General features: G+C 39.1%; 1 protein-coding gene across 4 annotated transcripts in view; it reads left to right on the top strand.

The window, feature by feature from the left end:
- Positions 1-17605, top strand: part of mtd (TLD domain-containing protein mustard) — a 756074-nt gene that overhangs the window by 679327 nt on the left and 59142 nt on the right. The gene's annotated exons all lie outside the window — the stretch shown is intronic.

The raw sequence follows: 17605 nt of genomic DNA, 5'->3' as shown, positions 1-17605 counted from the left end.
TGTTTATAGACATATTATATGAAATGTAAACATGTCACTGACTGGTGGATTTTAAGTTGTTGGGTGGCCTTGGTGTTAGCATGACCTAAGATTTGGGTGTTTTGCCATGTTCAGAGTCATTGAGTTTGCTCTGCTTCCTTCTGTATTTGAACCTACATGTTGAAAGTTCCTCATACTCTATTTGCCTGTAATCAGAATACCCTCCTTTCTGCACATGATAATGAAATCTGGAGTTGCATGCTTGTGGCCCATTGAAGTGATTTGCAGCACAAGCTCATCACATGGAAGGGTAAGCTACCTAACAGAGTGGTCATCCCAAATAATTGGCTGTCTGGTGCTCTTTAGTCATGATCAGAGCTCAGTTAACCTAAATCCATCAGTTTTAATGTTACCTCAGTCTGGGTAGTAGCTGGCTTTGCTGCAGGTAACAACCCAGCTGTGTCCTTATTATATCTGTCTGTCCAAACAGTAGATATGTTAGTCGTGGAGAAATGTACTGCAGTTGCTATCAGGCATGAGTTTTTTCCTAAGAATAAAAAAAAGCAGCCTTAAAAGATCTTCCCAGAATGTTCATTCGATTGTTCTGATTATTTGAATTTCATTGGAAAAGTTTTATAGCAGCTGAGAGAGACTTTGACTTCTGCTTCAGTATCTTTGGTGAACTCTTGGATATCATATCATCTGCAAATTTCACAGAACATCTTAAGAGATGCAAGCTTAAGCTGAAGCTCAAGTCTGTTAATTTGTTGTTGTTAAATATACTCTAGGCTTGAGCTTGGCACAAGCCCCTATCTCTAGATAGTCTGTTCCCAGTTTTTCCATGATCTCTCATGATAAGAATGGTGAAACTAATTACATGGAGTATTATGATATGTATGTAGCTTATGTTGCTGGTAGTCAGCATAGGAATGAAACATTATTACCTGATACAGTTGTGTCAGGATGTTGCACAACTGGATACCTATACAGGTACACCACCGAATTTCCGGCAACTGATGGTTTGGCACCTCCTTTAGTCCAGACAAAATTACGTGAGGAAACTTGAAATTACTGCAGCCACCAGAGTAGTTTAATGGGCAGTCACAGATGCCGTTGTGTGTAGGGCATGCTTATTTGCATTCTTTACACTGCACTTGTTGGTGGTGATACCGCAAATCTGTAAGATTCTTGGCTTATTTTGCTTAAATTTAACCCTAGCTATGGCTTATAAAACATATGAGAGTGTCACTCATGGTGTCAAACATGAACACCAGTCTATATCAATCCAAGATAAAGTAGGACTGTTGAAAAAAAATGGACCTTGGTGTTTCGGTGCATAAGCTGTGTGACATCTACAGTTCATCAACTGTTTTTGATATAAAGAAGCAAAGGGAGAAAATATTGAAATTCTATGCAGACAACAATTCCAAGAAGCAAATGACGATTAGAAAAACTATGAAAGATGGTAAGAGTACTGAGCACAATCGAGTGGTGATGGAATGGTTTCGACAGCTTTGGAGTGATTTAGTGGACTTGTCAGATAACATGATAATGGACCAAGTTACGTTGTTCCATAAAAAACTCGAATTACAACATGAGCATGACTATAGTGAAAAATGGCTTTAAAGATTCAAGAAGGGTCATGGAATTTCCATGAATAAAGTGTGTAGAGAAAAGCGGTCTGCAAACCACGAAGGAGCTGCCAAGTATGTGGACGAATTTGCGAAACTCATAGCTGACGAGCACCTCAGTCCTGAGCAGGTGTATAATGCAGACGAAACTGCATTATTCTGGCGATGCACACCTAGGAAAACACTAACAATAGAAGACAAAGAAGACCCCACAGGATTCAAACAATCTAAGGACACCCTTACCATCTTAGGGTGCTCAAACATTTAATATTTGTTTGAATTAAATTTTGAACAGTCCATGGTATACTTTAGAAACATAGGAGATGTATGATTAGTGGGTTAGAGGTGTGTTGATGAATTATTATTACGTGACCACCGTTGGTCCAGCAAAATGGTTAATCTGATAAGGCTTTGGAACCAGGAGTGCTGGAAAATTGGTGGTGTACCTGTACAATGATTTTGATATACCGCAAGCACCTATTTTACTACCATCTTTTGTTATAATACAAACCATGATACAGCACAAGCCCAGCTGTCCATGTCATACTGACATGAGTAAAGACATAATGATTTCCTCTCATATAATCATTCACTTTTGCCCATGTGTACCAGACACTTCTCTGCTTAAGCGTCCAGCTACCATCCCTACTATATAGACTCCAATTGTGTAGCATTTATATATATATTATCCCTGGGGATATATATATAGAGATGCTCTGTGGAAAGTATTAAGAATATATGGTGTGGGAGGCAAGCTGTTAGAAGCAGTGAAAAGTTTTTATCGAGGATGTAAGGCATGTGTACGTGTAGGAAGAGAGGAAAGTGATTGGTTCTCAGTGAATGTAGGTTTGCGGCAGGGGTGTGTGATGTCTCCATGGTTGTTTAATTTGTTTATGGATGGGGTTGTTAGGGAGGTAAATGCAAGAGTTTTGGAAAGAGGGGCAAGTATGAAGTCTGTTGGGGATGAGAGAGCTTGGGAAGTGAGTCAGTTGTTGTTCGCTGATGATACAGCGCTGGTGGCTGATACATGTGAGAAACTGCAGAAGCTGGTGACTGAGTTTGGTAAAGTGTGTGAAAGAAGAAAGTTAAGAGTAAATGTGAATAAGAGCAAGGTTATTAGGTACAGTAGGGTTGAGGGTCAAGTCAATTGGGAGGTAAGTTTGAATGGAGAAAAACTGGAGGAAGTAAAGTGTTTTAGATATCTGGGAGTGGATCTGGCAGCGGATGGAACCATGGAAGCGGAAGTGGATCATAGGGTGGGGGAGGGGGCGAAAATTCTGGGAGCCTTGAAGAATGTGTGGAAGTCGAGAACATTATCTCGGAAAGCAAAAATGGGTATGTTTGAAGGAATAGTGGTTCCAACAATGTTGTATGGTTGCGAGGCGTGGGCTATGGATAGAGTTGTGCGCAGGAGGATGGATGTGCTGGAAATGAGATGTTTGAGGACAATGTGTGGTGTGAGGTGGTTTGATCGAGTAAGTAATGTAAGGGTAAGAGAGAGGTGTGGAAATAAAAAGAGCGTGGTTGAGAGAGCAGAAGAGGGTGTTTTGAAATGGTTTGGGCACATGGAGAGAATGAGTGAGGAAAGATTGACCAAGAGGATATATGTGTCGGAGGTGGAGGGAACGAGGAGAAGTGGGAGACCAAATTGGAGGTGGAAAGATGGAGTGAAAAAGATTTTGTGTGATCGGGGCCTGAACATGCAGGAGGGTGAAAGGTGGGCAAGGAATAGAGTGAATTGGATCGATGTGGTATACCGGGGTTGACGTGCTGTCAGTGGATTGAATCAGGGCATGTGAAGCATCTGGGGTAAACCATGGAAAGCTGTGTAGGTATGTATATTTGCGTGTGTGGACGTATGTATATACATGTGTATGGGGGTGGGTTGGGCCATTTCTTTCGTCTGTTTCCTTGCGCTACCTCGCAAACGCGGGAGACAGCGACAAAGCAAAAAAAGAAAAAAAAGAATATATATATATATATATATATATATATATATATATATATATATATATATATATATATATATATATATATATATTATCCCTGGGGATAGGGGAGAAAGAATACTTCCCACGTATTCCCTGCGTGTCGTAGAAGGCGACTAAAAGGGAAGGGAGCGGGGGGCTGGAAATCCTCCCCTCTCGTTTTTTTTTTTTAATTTTCCAAAAGAAGGAACAGAGAAGGGGGCCAGGTGAGGATATTCCCTCAAAGGCCCAGTCCTCTGTTCTTAACGCTACCTCGCTATCGCGGGAAATGGCGAATAGTATGAAGAAAAAAAAAAAAAAAAAATATATATATATATATATATATATATATATATATATATATATATATATATATATATATATATATTTTTTTTTTTTTTTTTTTTTTTTTTTTTTTTTCATACTATTCGCCATTTCCCGCGATAGCGAGGTAGCGTTAAGAACAGAGGACTGGGCCTTTGAGGGAATATCCTCACCTGGCCCCCTTCTCTGTTCCTTCTTTTGGAAAATTAAAAAAAAACGAGAGGGGAGGATTTCCAGCCCCCCGCTCCCTATATATATATATATATATATATATATATATATATATATATATATATATATATATATATATATATATTTATTATTTTTTATTATATATATATATATCTAAGAAAGAAAATATTTATAGCCTATCAAAAAAAAAAAAAAGATTAATTTTACACCATTTTCAGAATAGCACATGAGCCATTCACACTTTTTTTTTGTTTACACAGTATATGTATTTATTGGAAAACTTGTGGATACCTTTAGAGAAGTCTAAAGAAGATTCTTGATTTGAAGGGGTATCCTTAAAGGGAACAGGATTAAGCTGAGATTACAATTTTGAAATATGATATGACTTCATACATCTCACCATAAAACCTGATAAGGAGGGTGTGTTAATTTTACTCATTGCTATATACTGATATTTTCTACAGATGTAGGCATGGTACATGTAAGATTCAGCTTAATTTGAGCATCAAAATCATTCCCCATAAGTGCCTTTCCATGTATTTATTGAAGACGAAAGTTGATGTTATAGAATATATATCATGCCAGTATGGTAGGGTCATGATATAGGACAAAATAGGTACCAAAAGTTTATGCCATATTGAATTGTACTACATCATGATATCCATTTCCATGAGATATGGTTTAGGGACTGTGGAAAAAATGAGATGAAATATACTAAAAAATTATGTAATTAATGGAAATAATGTGCCAAATAGTACTCAAAACATTGTCCAAGTGATGAAAATAACATACAACACATACAGAAAATGATAGATCGGAACCTGCTTATTTGTCACGTCCACATTTTTTTCAGGACTGGGATAGGCATTGGAGATATAGCTAGAAGGATAGAATTATAGATAGGTATTTGTTCATGAAATAGATAAAAACCTACAGAAGAGAACTATGTTGATAAAATCCTGTTGGATGTAAATGAAATACAATTTTACCATGTCGTTCACCGAAAAAAATGAGTGTTTGTACTAAAGTACGACGGCATGCCTTGCCTCTCCATAATTGCAAATGCTCAACTGTACTACCTTTATTTCCATTTTTTCTTATTTTTTCCTTTCTTTCATACTTGTTTGCCTTTTCCTACATTAATGAGGCTGTGCCAAGAACAGTTGAAGAAGAGGCCTTATTTCCCCTTCCATTTTCTAGCTGACATGTGTAAAGCACTGGAACCAGAGCCCCACAAACATTTTTGTTGTTTCCTATGGCTGCTTCATGTTCCCTGGTTTAGTCCACTGACAGCTTGTATACCACACTGCATGGAACATTGTTTTTTGGATACCGCTGGGGGAGGCACAGATCCTTGTTCTTGATGCACTGGGAGGAGATGGAAGAACCTTGTTCCTCATATTTAGGTGGGGTTAAGCAATGAGCATTGTTCATCAGATACTGGTGGTGAGGCAAGGAGCCTTTTTCCTCAGATACTGGTGGGGGAAGCAAAGAACCTTGTTCTTCATAGTCAGGCAGGGGAAGCATGGAGCATTGTTCATCAGAAACTGGTTTGGGAGGTGAGGTGCTTAGACTTGTTCCTCAGGTACTATTGGGGGAGGCAATTTACTTGATAAGCCTGTATAACATTAAGAGCATTGTATGGTCTGTGTTCCATCAACAGTCTAGTGATAACTCTGTTGTATGAAATAGATTATTCAAGATTATTCACAAGGTACTAGTTTTAAATACAAAGAGTGTAAGATCCTGTATGTCATATAATAGCACTTGAAATTTGGATGATACCAGGGCTGTGGTCAGTCTAGACCTGACCTTCAAAATATTAGACTCAGGTTGAATTTGGAACACATTTTGAAAAAAGTGTGTATTGTATACATAAGTTAAACATTGTATGTTGAAAATGGATTTAATACATTTAATACAGCTGTTTACACTTGATCGCATGGCTGATTGGAAGCTTTGGCTTGCTGCTGCTACACAGCATATCATAAGCCTAGGAAAAGATCAAAATTTAACATTTGAAGTACATTTTCTACTGAATTCGTATCGATATCGCACCATTGTAAAGTCAAAGTCGGGGACTATCTGTATATCTGCTAAATGGATATTTTTCATGCCCATTAATTTAAAATCCTTTACAAGAGTCTCTGTCAAAAGAAGTCTCTCAGTATCTTGAACAAGCTCACATATAGTAGGAATACTTGTTGGATGATTAGGCATAATGGTGACTGGTTTAAGTGGACAGAAGTTCAGGACTACACGAGTGGCAGATGTGTATTTACTCTTTGAATGCTAGCAGAGAGCTGATATGGTGGCATCATGGCAAGCACATCATCGGTACCTTACTGTGCATGGCCAGCTGGGCTCGCATTATATCCTGAAAGCTCATGTTATGAAAAAGTGGGAGTAATTTAGGTGTTCATGTTATATTGAGATTGTTATATCGTATCACACTATATCTTGACACTGTAGTAGTGTTTATACATTTGCTTTTATGTTTTATAACACCAGAGCATTTATAACAATCATAAACACTTTTGGCCATGGATTTTGAAGCTTTATTGACATGCCTGAAGGCATGGGCCTTCTGTGCTGGCTACCTGGGCAGTTATGCTAGACATCAGTTCTCCACACTTTTCTCTGATACCTCTACTGTTTTTGTTGTAGAATAATACTTTTAGGTTCTTGTTTGTTTAGACTTTTAATGGAAATGTGTAAAATTCCATGAAAATTAGATAAAAGGCATCATATATCTTGAGTGGAAAATGATTACTGGTGAGTGCATTGGTTGAACAGCATTTATAAATGGTGTAATTATGAGTGGTGATTATGCTTCTGCAGTGTGACATTTTCCCATTTTGTTAGTTTATGAGTTGGGTAAGACGGTTTGTAAATGGGAAATGTGTAAATAATTTTTACAATTTTTCCATGTTTGATCACTGTTTCCCACATTTTTGAGAGTGCCAGGAACAGATGAAGAAAGGCCACATTCACTCACATCTGTTCTCAAACTGTCATTTGCAATTCACCAAAACCACACCCCTTATCCACACCCAGGCTCTGCAGGCTTATACATGGTTTCTCCTGCCCACTTCATGTGCCCTGAATCAGTCCATTGACAGCACATCAACTCCTGTATACCACTTCATTCCAGTTCACTCTGTCCCATGCATGGGTTTCATCCTCCTGCATGTTCAGGCCCCAGTCACCCAGAATCTTTTTCACTCCATCTTTCCATCTCCAGTTTGGTGTACCCCTTTTCCTTTTTCCCTCCACTTTTGACGCATATATCCTCTTTCTCAACCTCTCCTCTCTCTTTTTCTCCATTTCAGCACACCTTCAGCTCTTTCAACCATGCCCTTTTTTTTTTTTTTTTATTACTGCACCTCTCTATTACCCAGTTATTACTTACTGGATCAAACCTCCTCACATCACATATTATGCTCAAACATTTCATTTCCTACACATTTGCCCTTCTCCACACATCCTCATCTGTAGCTCATACTTCAAATCTTCTTAACATTGTTAAAACTACTGCACTTTCAAACGGGATTAGAAAATTATTATAAGAAAACGATAAATGATATTTATGCTTGTTGAACATCTGTTAAAATGGTGAAATTATAGGCAATAGTTTTGCATTATGTTGTGTTTTTCTTCCCACATAATTATTTTGTGTTAGGTAGTATAGGAAAAATTGAATGAAGTACGATAAATTTTGACAGGTTCGGTAAGCACAGTATTTGAACAAATTTTTGAGGAGTGTTATTGTGAACAATGATTATGGTTTTAGATGATGACTATTTCTTGTATTATTAACTCAAGAGCTGGATATGACATTTCTAAAAGGAGCTGTGTAAAATGGCATCAGTAATTCAAAAAGCTGCGTTTTGAAAAAGTAATTTTCCAATCAGATGCATGATGCCCAAACGACTTGAAACACATTAGGCACTTAGGTAATGTTAAAGGTGTCTGAAGGTGTTAATAACATATCAAGTTGTATAAATTATTGAAAATGCTTCCAGATAATGCATTTTTGCAAAAGAACATTATAATGGAAGATATAGTCGTGAATTCTGTATTAAGTGAGAGAAGAGTGTACCAAACTTTGTTACCGTTGTCGAGGAAGAAAGAATGGAAGTTTTGATAGAATTTGAGTATTTAGGATTTATCTCAGATAAGTTGGGTGATATGGAAGGAGAGATGAGGGAGAAAGCAGTGAAAGGTAGATGAGACATTAGGTTCCTTAATAGAATAATGATGGGTAGAGGATTAAGGAAAAGCATAGTTCTCCCAACCCTAATCCATGCAGCTAAAACATAGAAGTGGAATGAGGCACTAGGTCAAGAATCCAGGCTATGGAAATGAGCTGCTTGAGAGGAGCATGTGCTAATGATATAAGAAGTGATGGGGTATATGATAGACATGGTATGGTAGGGAATGCAAAGGGTATGAATTGTGGAGTGGTAGAGTCGATGAAAACATAATATTTTGAAGTCGTTTGGGCTTGTGGAAAGAATGCAAGATGGGAGTTTACAAGGAGTGTGTATAATAGTACAGTTAAAGTTGTTCGTGTGAAAGGAAGACCACCCATGACTTGGGGAAATAAAGTGGAAGAGTACTTGAGGGAGAGAAATAGTAGAAGAATGCATGGAATGGTGTATGCACAGGAGGCCTGTAAGGACAGGGGTAAGTGGAGACTTTTGCTGTGGCTACCTCCTTGATGGGAGTGAATGGAAGAGGTGTCAGATATATTGATAGATGTAGTTCAGAATAAGATTCAGAGCAAAGTTTACCTTAGTGGAGAGACCACTTAACATGTTGGATTGTGTATCATTTCAGTTTTATTGATATCTGTAGGTGAACAGTATAAGTATAACACAGTATTCACCTGCAGACTTATTGGTAGTCATGAATTTCACCCAAAAGAGATATAGCCATATTGGTAGTTATGAGAATTCTCCAACAAAGATATTCCTACTTTCTACAGTCAGAGCTGTATTTCACATAAGTTTTCATTTTCTAGGTCATTAGAATTATAGAACTCTCTAATTTAAGATTGAGATATTCATCATTTATATTGGTGGACTTTGGAACTGTTACCTCATTATCATCTCATATGCTAGCTTTGTCACTCGTTAGTGGACTTTGGAACTTTAACCTCATTATCATCTCTTATGCAACTCTTAGCTCACAGTTTGATAGTTTCTTCACCATACTGACTTTCCTCTTCAACCTGTTCTTAACCTTCATAAATCCCCCTCTTGCCATTTCTTTCAGTAAAGCATCTTAACTCTTGTAATTCACATGAACTGCAATAGGACTTGGTTGTTCTTTCAGTCAAGATGAATGTCTTCCTGACACTTGTGAATTAGGAGTATTGAGAATCATCTTCATGCATAGATAAGCATATGTTTTATAACTTTTTGACCGTCTCGAGTTAGATTGGCTTGCCATGCTGCTCTCAGACCTCTTTTCAAATTTGATGAACATTATATTTGTGTAGATGTAACTATCCCTAATGATTGGATTGCCATTCCTCAACAGATATCATGTGACAAATCACAGGCTGTGCTTTACATTATCTGAAATCTATACTTCAGCCCACCTTCATTCTTGTTTCTGACCTGATCAAGTATCATCAAAAAATTTATTGGAACATTTATTGGATATCATGCACAGTATTTAGTGACATCACAAAACCTCTTTCCCTTCAAACTTTTTTACTTAACTGCAGTTATGTTGTAGAATCATATTGAGTATTGCCTTTATCATTTTTCATTTCATTTTCCTCATTCATAACTAAAGTTTCAAATAATTTTGCTCCAAGTTTGCACTTTTTACAGTCATTTCAGATTTGACCAAAGCTTCCCCTTCATGATCAATTCCATGGTACTTTAATGACTCCTTATGTAGGCTTGTAGAAAATAAAAGCAACAATGAAGATTAAGGCCAAAATATGTCGGATTCAGAGGAATATACTTTGTCATAACGTAGTTATTTAATGTTTAGTGCTGTACTATACACCCTTATCAGCACTCATCATCTCATAATTGATATATTGATATTAAGAAATTGTTAGATATAGTTCCTTTGGTATTTTTAGGAAAATTCACCCTGCTCCACTTGCATAATGATATTTGTATGAATCCATTCTTAGTTGTAACAATATTTGTTGTCACGTTAACTTTTAAACCTGTCCGTTCAGATGAAAAATTGATGCTCCTCGCAATTAAAGATTCATCAGTCACAACTATGTTCTTGGCAGTGTTTCCAAGTTTCATGCTATTTTGATCCAGTATAATGATTTTGGGAAATTCAGGTTTTAATATTTTAAGGAATCTGAACATTTTCCATTGTCATGAATTTTTTGTGAGGTTCATAGGGTTAGATAAATTGTGAGATATACATAAGTATACGTATGTAAGTAGGAGAGATGGCCAGAGAGCGTTATTGGATTACGTGTTAATTGACAGGCGTGCGAAAGAGAGACTTTTGAATGTTAATGTGCTGAGAGGTGCAACTGGAGGGATGTCTGATCATTATCTTGTGGAGGCTAAGGTGAAGATTTGTATGGGTTTTCAGAAAAGAAGAGTGAATATTGGGGTGAAGAGGGTGGTGAGAGTAAGTGAGCTTGGGAAGGAGACTTGTGTGAGGAAGTACCAGGAGAGACTGAGTACAGAATGGAAAAAGGTGAGAACAATGGAAGTAAGGGGAGTGGGGGAGGAATGGGATGTATTTAGGGAATCAGTGATGGATTGTGCAAAAGATGCTTGTGGCATGAGAAGAGTGGGAGATGGGTTGATTAGAAAGGGTAGTGAGTGGTGGGATGAAAAAGTAAGATTATTAGTGAAAGAGAAGAGAGAGGCATTTGGAGGATTTTTGCAGGGAAAAAATGCAATTGAGTGGGAGATGTATAAAAGAAAGAGACAGGAGGTCAAGAGAAAGGTGCAAGAGGTGAAAAAGAGGGCAAATGAGAGTTGGGGTGAGAGAGTATCATTAAATTTTAGGGAGAATAAAAAGATGTTCTGGAAGGAAGTAAATAAAGTGCGTAAGACAAGGGAGCAAATGGGAACTTCAGTGAAGGGCGCAAATGGGGAGGTGATAACAAGTAGTGGTGATGTGAGGAAGAGATGGAGTGAGTATTTTGAAGGTTTGTTGAATGTGTTTGATGATAGAGTGGCAGATATAGGGTGTTTTGGTCGAGGTGGTGTGCAAAGTGAGAGGGTTAGGGAAAAAGATTTGGTAAACAGAGAAGAGGTAGTAAAAGCTTTGCGGAAGATGAAAGCCGGCAAGGCAGCAGGTTTGGATGGTATTGCAGTGGAATTTATCAAAAAAGGGGGTGACTGTATTGTTGACTGGTTGGTAAGGTTATTTAATGTATGTATGACTCATGGTGAGGTGCCTGAGGATTGGCGGAATGCGTGCATAGTGCCATTGTACAAAGGCAAAGGGGATAAGAGTGAGTGCTCAAATTACAGAGGTATAAGTTTGTTGAGTATTCCCTGGCAAATTGTATGGGAGGGTATTGATTGAGAGGGTGAAGGCATGTAAAGAGCATCAGATTGGGGAAGAGCAGTGTGGTTTCAGAAGTGGTAGAGGATGTGTGGATCAGGTGTTTGCTTTGAAGAATGTATGTGAGAAATACTTAGAAAAGCAAATGGATTTGTATGTAGCATTTATGGATCTGGAGAAGGCATATGATAGAGTTGATAGAGATGCTCTGTGGAAGGTATTAAGAATATATGGTGTGGGAGGCAAGTTGTTAGAAGCAGTGAAAAGTTTTTATCGAGGATGTAAGGCATGTGTACGTGTAGGAAGAGAGGAAAGTGATTGGTTCTCAGTGAATGTAGGTTTGCGGCAGGGGTGTGTGATGTCTCCATGGTTGTTTAATTTGTTTATGGATGGGGTTGTTAGGGAGGTGAATGCAAGAGTTTTGGAAAGAGGGGCAAGTATGAAGTCTGTTGGGGATGAGAGAGCTTGGGAAGTGAGTCAGTTGTTGTTTGCTGATGATACAGCGCTGGTGGCTGATTCATGTGAGAAACTGCAGAAGCTGGTGACTGAGTTTGGTAAAGTGTGTGAAAGAAGAAAGTTAAGAGTAAATGTGAATAAGAGCAAGGCTATTAGGTGCAGTAGGAGAAAAACTGGAGGAAGTAAAGTGTTTTAGATATCTTGGAGTGGATCTGGCAGCGGATGGAACCATGGAAGCGGAAGTGGATCATAGGGTGGGGGAGGGGGTGAAAATCCTGGGAGCCTTGAAGAATGTGTGGAAGTCGAGAACATTATCTCGGAAAGCAAAAATGGGTATGTTTGAAGGAATAATGGTTCCAACAGTTTTGTATGGTTGCGAGGCGTGGGCTATGGATAGAGTTGTGCGCAGGAGGATGGATGTGCTGGAAATGAGATGTTTGAGGACAATGTGTGGTGTGAGGTGGTTTGATCGAGTAAGTAATGTAAGGGTAAGAGAGATGTGTGGAAATAAAAAGAGCGTGGTTGAAAGAGCAGAAGAGGGTGTTTTGAAATGGTTTGGGCACATGGAGAGAATGAGTGAGGAAAGATTGACCAAGAGGATATATGTGTCGGAGGTGGAGGGAACGAGGAGAAGTGGGAGACCAAATTGGAGGTGGAAAGATGGAGTGAAAAAGATTTTGTGTGATCGGGGCCTGAACATGCAGGAGGGTGAAAGGAGGGCAAGGAATAGAGTGAATTGGATCGATGTGGTATACCGGGGTTGACGTGCTGTCAGTGGATTGAATCAGGGCATGTGAAGCGTCTGGGGTAAACCATGGAAAGCTGTGTAGGTATGTATATTTGCGTGTTTGGACGTGTATGTATATACATGTGTATGGGTTTGGGTTGGGCCATTTCTTTCGTCTGTTTCCTTGCGCTACCTCACAAACGCGGGAGACAGCGACAAAGCAAAAAAAAAAAGCATTGGAATATGACTTTTACTCTGTTAGTTTAAATAATCTTAGTTTCACAAATCATAGTTTTGTGTAGTAGGTAGCACCGTCATGAAGCTGTTGAAATATACTGTTCATTCATCAATTCTCTTTCGTATTGTAGCAACCTTACCAGTCTCATTCTTTTATTATGATATTAGCTCTTTCAATGGATTGCCTTGTCTGGCTTTTTAGATCAAATGGCAGCATTACATTTGAAACTTTGTTACACTGGCATCCATTAGATTAATGAGTGTAGGTCCAGTGCTTTTGACACTATAAGTTAATGAACCAAAGTTCAGTGCATCATTGCTGTAAACATGATATGTGATTTTGGTCTCCTTAATAGGGGATGGATAGCACCTCATGAGCTTATCTTTTTATCTTTCTTTTTTTGTTAGTTAATGAAGAGGTAAATGTCTCCAACCAACAGTCATATCCTTCTCAGGGTATTAGTTGAGGATGTGTAAAATTACTGCATCTTGCTTCAATCCGTGTTGTTCTTAAAAAGTACAGTAATCTCATGACCTTTGAAAATTGCTCTATTCACCAAATTTTTTTTATTATATTATTCATTACTTCTTGTGTTGCTGGCTTGACATGTATATAAGCAAATATCAGAAGTATTGACTTGTACAAACAAAAGCTGTGTGAGCCCAAACACAACAGATAACATTTAGCATGCATCATTGAGTAGTGTGATATTGCAGGTGTGTTGCCTGACAGAATGCTTAAGTTAAGGCTTCAGTCCTATGCTTGGTGTTAAGCACTTTCAGGTAAATTGTGTAGGTTTTATCAGTGTCTTTTATTTGTTATGAACAAATTAATTAAGGTTCTTTGTATATACACTGTGCTTGTTGTGGTTGGTAGGTGTTGTGTGTCATGAAAAGTTTTGTTTTATTCTTTTTGGATTCTGGTAATTTTGTGTAAACGTTAAGCAGAAGAGTAAGAAAGTTGATACAGTGTTTTGTAAGGTATTCTTTGGGAAGAAAGTTTCACTTACTGGTACTTCTATATTAAATTTCATATTATGTAGCATAATTTAGTTTCATGTTTTGCATTTACTTATTTGTGTATGTGTAGTTTATGTATCTGTTTTTCTCTCATAAACCTTTTTGAATGAGTGGTGTACACTTTTGTATGGACTTTGTCAAAATATATATTTATGTATTTATTTATGCTATACCATGTGTGTGGGGTAGCGATGGGAATGTATGAAGGCAGGAAGTATGGATATGTTCTTATGTATATATGTATATGTCTGGGTATGTATATGTAGGTATATGTTGAAATGTATATGTATGTATATGTACATGTGTATGTGGGTGGGTTGGGCCATTCCTTGTCTGTTTTCTTGCGCTACCTCACTTATGAGGGAGATAGCGGTGAAGTATATTAAATGAATATATGTATATATATTTTTTTCTTTTTTTTTGCTGTCTCCCGCGTTTGCGAGGTAGCGGAAGGAAACAGACGAAAGAAATGGCCCAACCCACCCCCATACACATGTATATACATACACGTCCACACACGCGAATATACATACCTATACATCTCAAATGTACACATATATATACACACACACACACATACATATACACATGTGCATAATTCATACTGTCTGCCTTTATTTATTCCCATCGCCACCTCGCCACACATGGAATAACATCCCCCTCCCCCCTCATGTGTGCGAGGTAGCGCTAGGAAAAGACAACAAAGGCCACATTCGTTCACACTCAGTCTCTAGCTGTCAGGTAATAATGCCCGAAACCACAGCTCCCTTTCCACTTCCAGGCCCCACAGAACTTTCCATGGTTTACCCGAGACGCTTCACATGCCCTGATTCAATCCATTGACAGCACGTCGACCCCGGTATACCTCATCGATCCAATTCACTCTATTCCTTGCCCGCCTTTCACCTTTCACCCTCCTGCATGTTCAGGCCCCGATCACTCAAAATCTTTTTCACTCCATCTTTCCACCTCCAATTTGGTCTCCCACTTCTCCTCGTTCCCTCCACCTCCGTCACATATATCCTCTTGGTCAATCCTTCCTCACTCATTCTCTCCATGTGCCCAAACCATTTCAAAACACCCTCTTCTGCTCTCTCAACCACGCTCTTTTTATTTCCACACATCTCTCTTACCCTTACGTTACTTACTCAATCAAACCACCTCACACCTCACATTGTCCTCAAACATCTCATTTCCAGCACATCCATCCTCCTGCGCGCAACTCTATCCATAGCCCACGCCTCGCAACCATACAACATTGTTGGAACCACTATTCCTTCAAACATACCCATTTTTGCTTTCCGAGATAATGTTCTCGACTTCCACACATTCTTCAAGGCTCCCAGAATTTTCTCCCCCTCCCCCACCCTATGATCCACTTCCGCTTCCATGGTTCCATCCGCTGCCAGATCCACTCCCAGATATCTAAAACACTTTACTTCCTCCAGTTTTTCTCCATTCAAACTTACCTCCCAATTGACTTGACCCTCAACCCTACTGTACCTAATAACCTTGCTCTTATTCACATTTACTCTTAACTTTCTTCTTTCACACACTTTACCAAACTCAGTCACCAGCTTCTGCAGTTTCTCACATGAATCAGCCACCAGCGCTGTATCATCAGCGAACAACAACTGACTCGCTTCCCAAGCTCTCTCATCCCCAACAGACTTCATACTTGCCCCTCTTTCCAAAACTTGCATTCACCTCCCTAACAACCCCATCCATAAACAAATTAAACAACCATGGAGACATATATATATATATATATATATATATATATATATATATATATATATATATATATATATATATTATTATTATTTTATTATACTTTGTCGCTGTCTCCCGCGTTTGCGAGGTAGCGCAAGGAAACAGACGAAAGAAATGGCCCAACCCCCCCCATACACATGTATATACATACGTCCAAACACGCAAATATACATACCTACACAGGTTTCCATGGTTTACCCCAGACGCTTCACATGCCTTGATTCAATCCACTGACAGCACGTCAACCCCAGTATACCACATCGCTCCAATTCACTCTATTCCTTGCCCTCCTTTCACCCTCCTGTATGTTCAGGCCCCGATCACACAAAATCTTTTTCACTTCATCTTTCCACCTCCAATTTGGTCTCCCTCTTCTCCTCGTTCCCTCCACCTCCGACACATATATCCTCTTGGTCAATCTTTCCTCACTCATTCTCTCCATGTGCCCAAACCATTTCAAAACACCCTCTTCTGCTCTCTCAACCACGCTCTTTTTATTTCCACACATCTCTCTTACCCTTACGTTACTTACTCAATCAAACCACCTCACACCACACATTGTCCTCAAACATCTCATTTCCAGCACATCCATCCTCCTGCGCGCAACTCTATCCATAGCCCACGCCTCGCAACCATACAACATTGTTGGAACCACTATTCCTTCAAACATACCCATTTTTGCTTTCCGAGATAATGCTCTCGACTTCCACACATTCTTCAAGGCTCCCAGAATTTTCGCCCCCTCCCCCACCCTATGATCCACTTCCGCTTCCATGGTTCCATCCGCTGCCAGATCCACTCCCAGATATCTAAAACACTTCACTTCCTCCAGTTTTTCTCCATTCAAACTCACCTCCCAATTGAATTGACCCTCAACCCTACTGTACCTAATAACCTTGCTCTTATTCACATTTACTCTTAACTTTCTTCTTTCACACACTTTACCAAACTCAGTCACCAGCTTCTGCAGTTTCTCACATGAATCAGCCACCAGCGCTGTATCATCAGCAAACAACAACTGACTCACTTCCCAAGCTCTCTCATCCCCAACAGACTTCATACTTGCCCCTCTTTCCAAAACTCTTGCATTCACCTCCCTAACAACCCCATCCATAAACAAATTAAACAACCATGGAGACACCACACACCCCTGCCGCAAACCTACATTCACTGAGAACCAATCACTTTCCTCTCTTCCTACACGTACACATGCCTTACATCCTCGATAAAAACTTTTCACTGCTTCTAACAACTTGCCTCCCACACCATATATTCTTAATACCTTCCACAGAGCATCTCTATCAACTCTATCATATGCCTTCTCCAGATCCATAAATGCTACATACAAATCCATTTGCTTTTCTAAGTATTTCTCACATACATTCTTCAAAGCAAACACCTGATCCACACATCCTCTACCACTTCTGAAACCACACTGCTCTTCCCCAATCTGATGCTCTGTACATGCCTTCACCCTCTCAATCAATACCCTCCCATATAATTTGCCGGGAATACTCAACAAACTTATACCTCAGTAATTTGAGCAATCACTCTTATCCCCTTTGCCTTTGTACAATGGCACTATGCACGCATTCCGCCAATCCTCAGGCACCTCACCATGAGTCATACATACATTAAATAACCTTACCAACCAGTCAACAATACAGTCACCCCCTTTTTTAATAAATTCCACTGCAATACCATCCAAACCTGCTGCCTTGCTGGCTTTCATCTTCCGCAAAGCTTTTACTACCTCTTCTCTGTTTACCAACTCATTTTCCCTA

The sequence above is a fragment of the Panulirus ornatus genome, chromosome 1, assembly GCF_036320965.1.
Source record: "Panulirus ornatus isolate Po-2019 chromosome 1, ASM3632096v1, whole genome shotgun sequence".
Lineage (NCBI taxonomy): Eukaryota > Metazoa > Arthropoda > Malacostraca > Decapoda > Palinuridae > Panulirus > Panulirus ornatus.
This window is presented reverse-complemented; position numbering and strand designations above follow the sequence as displayed.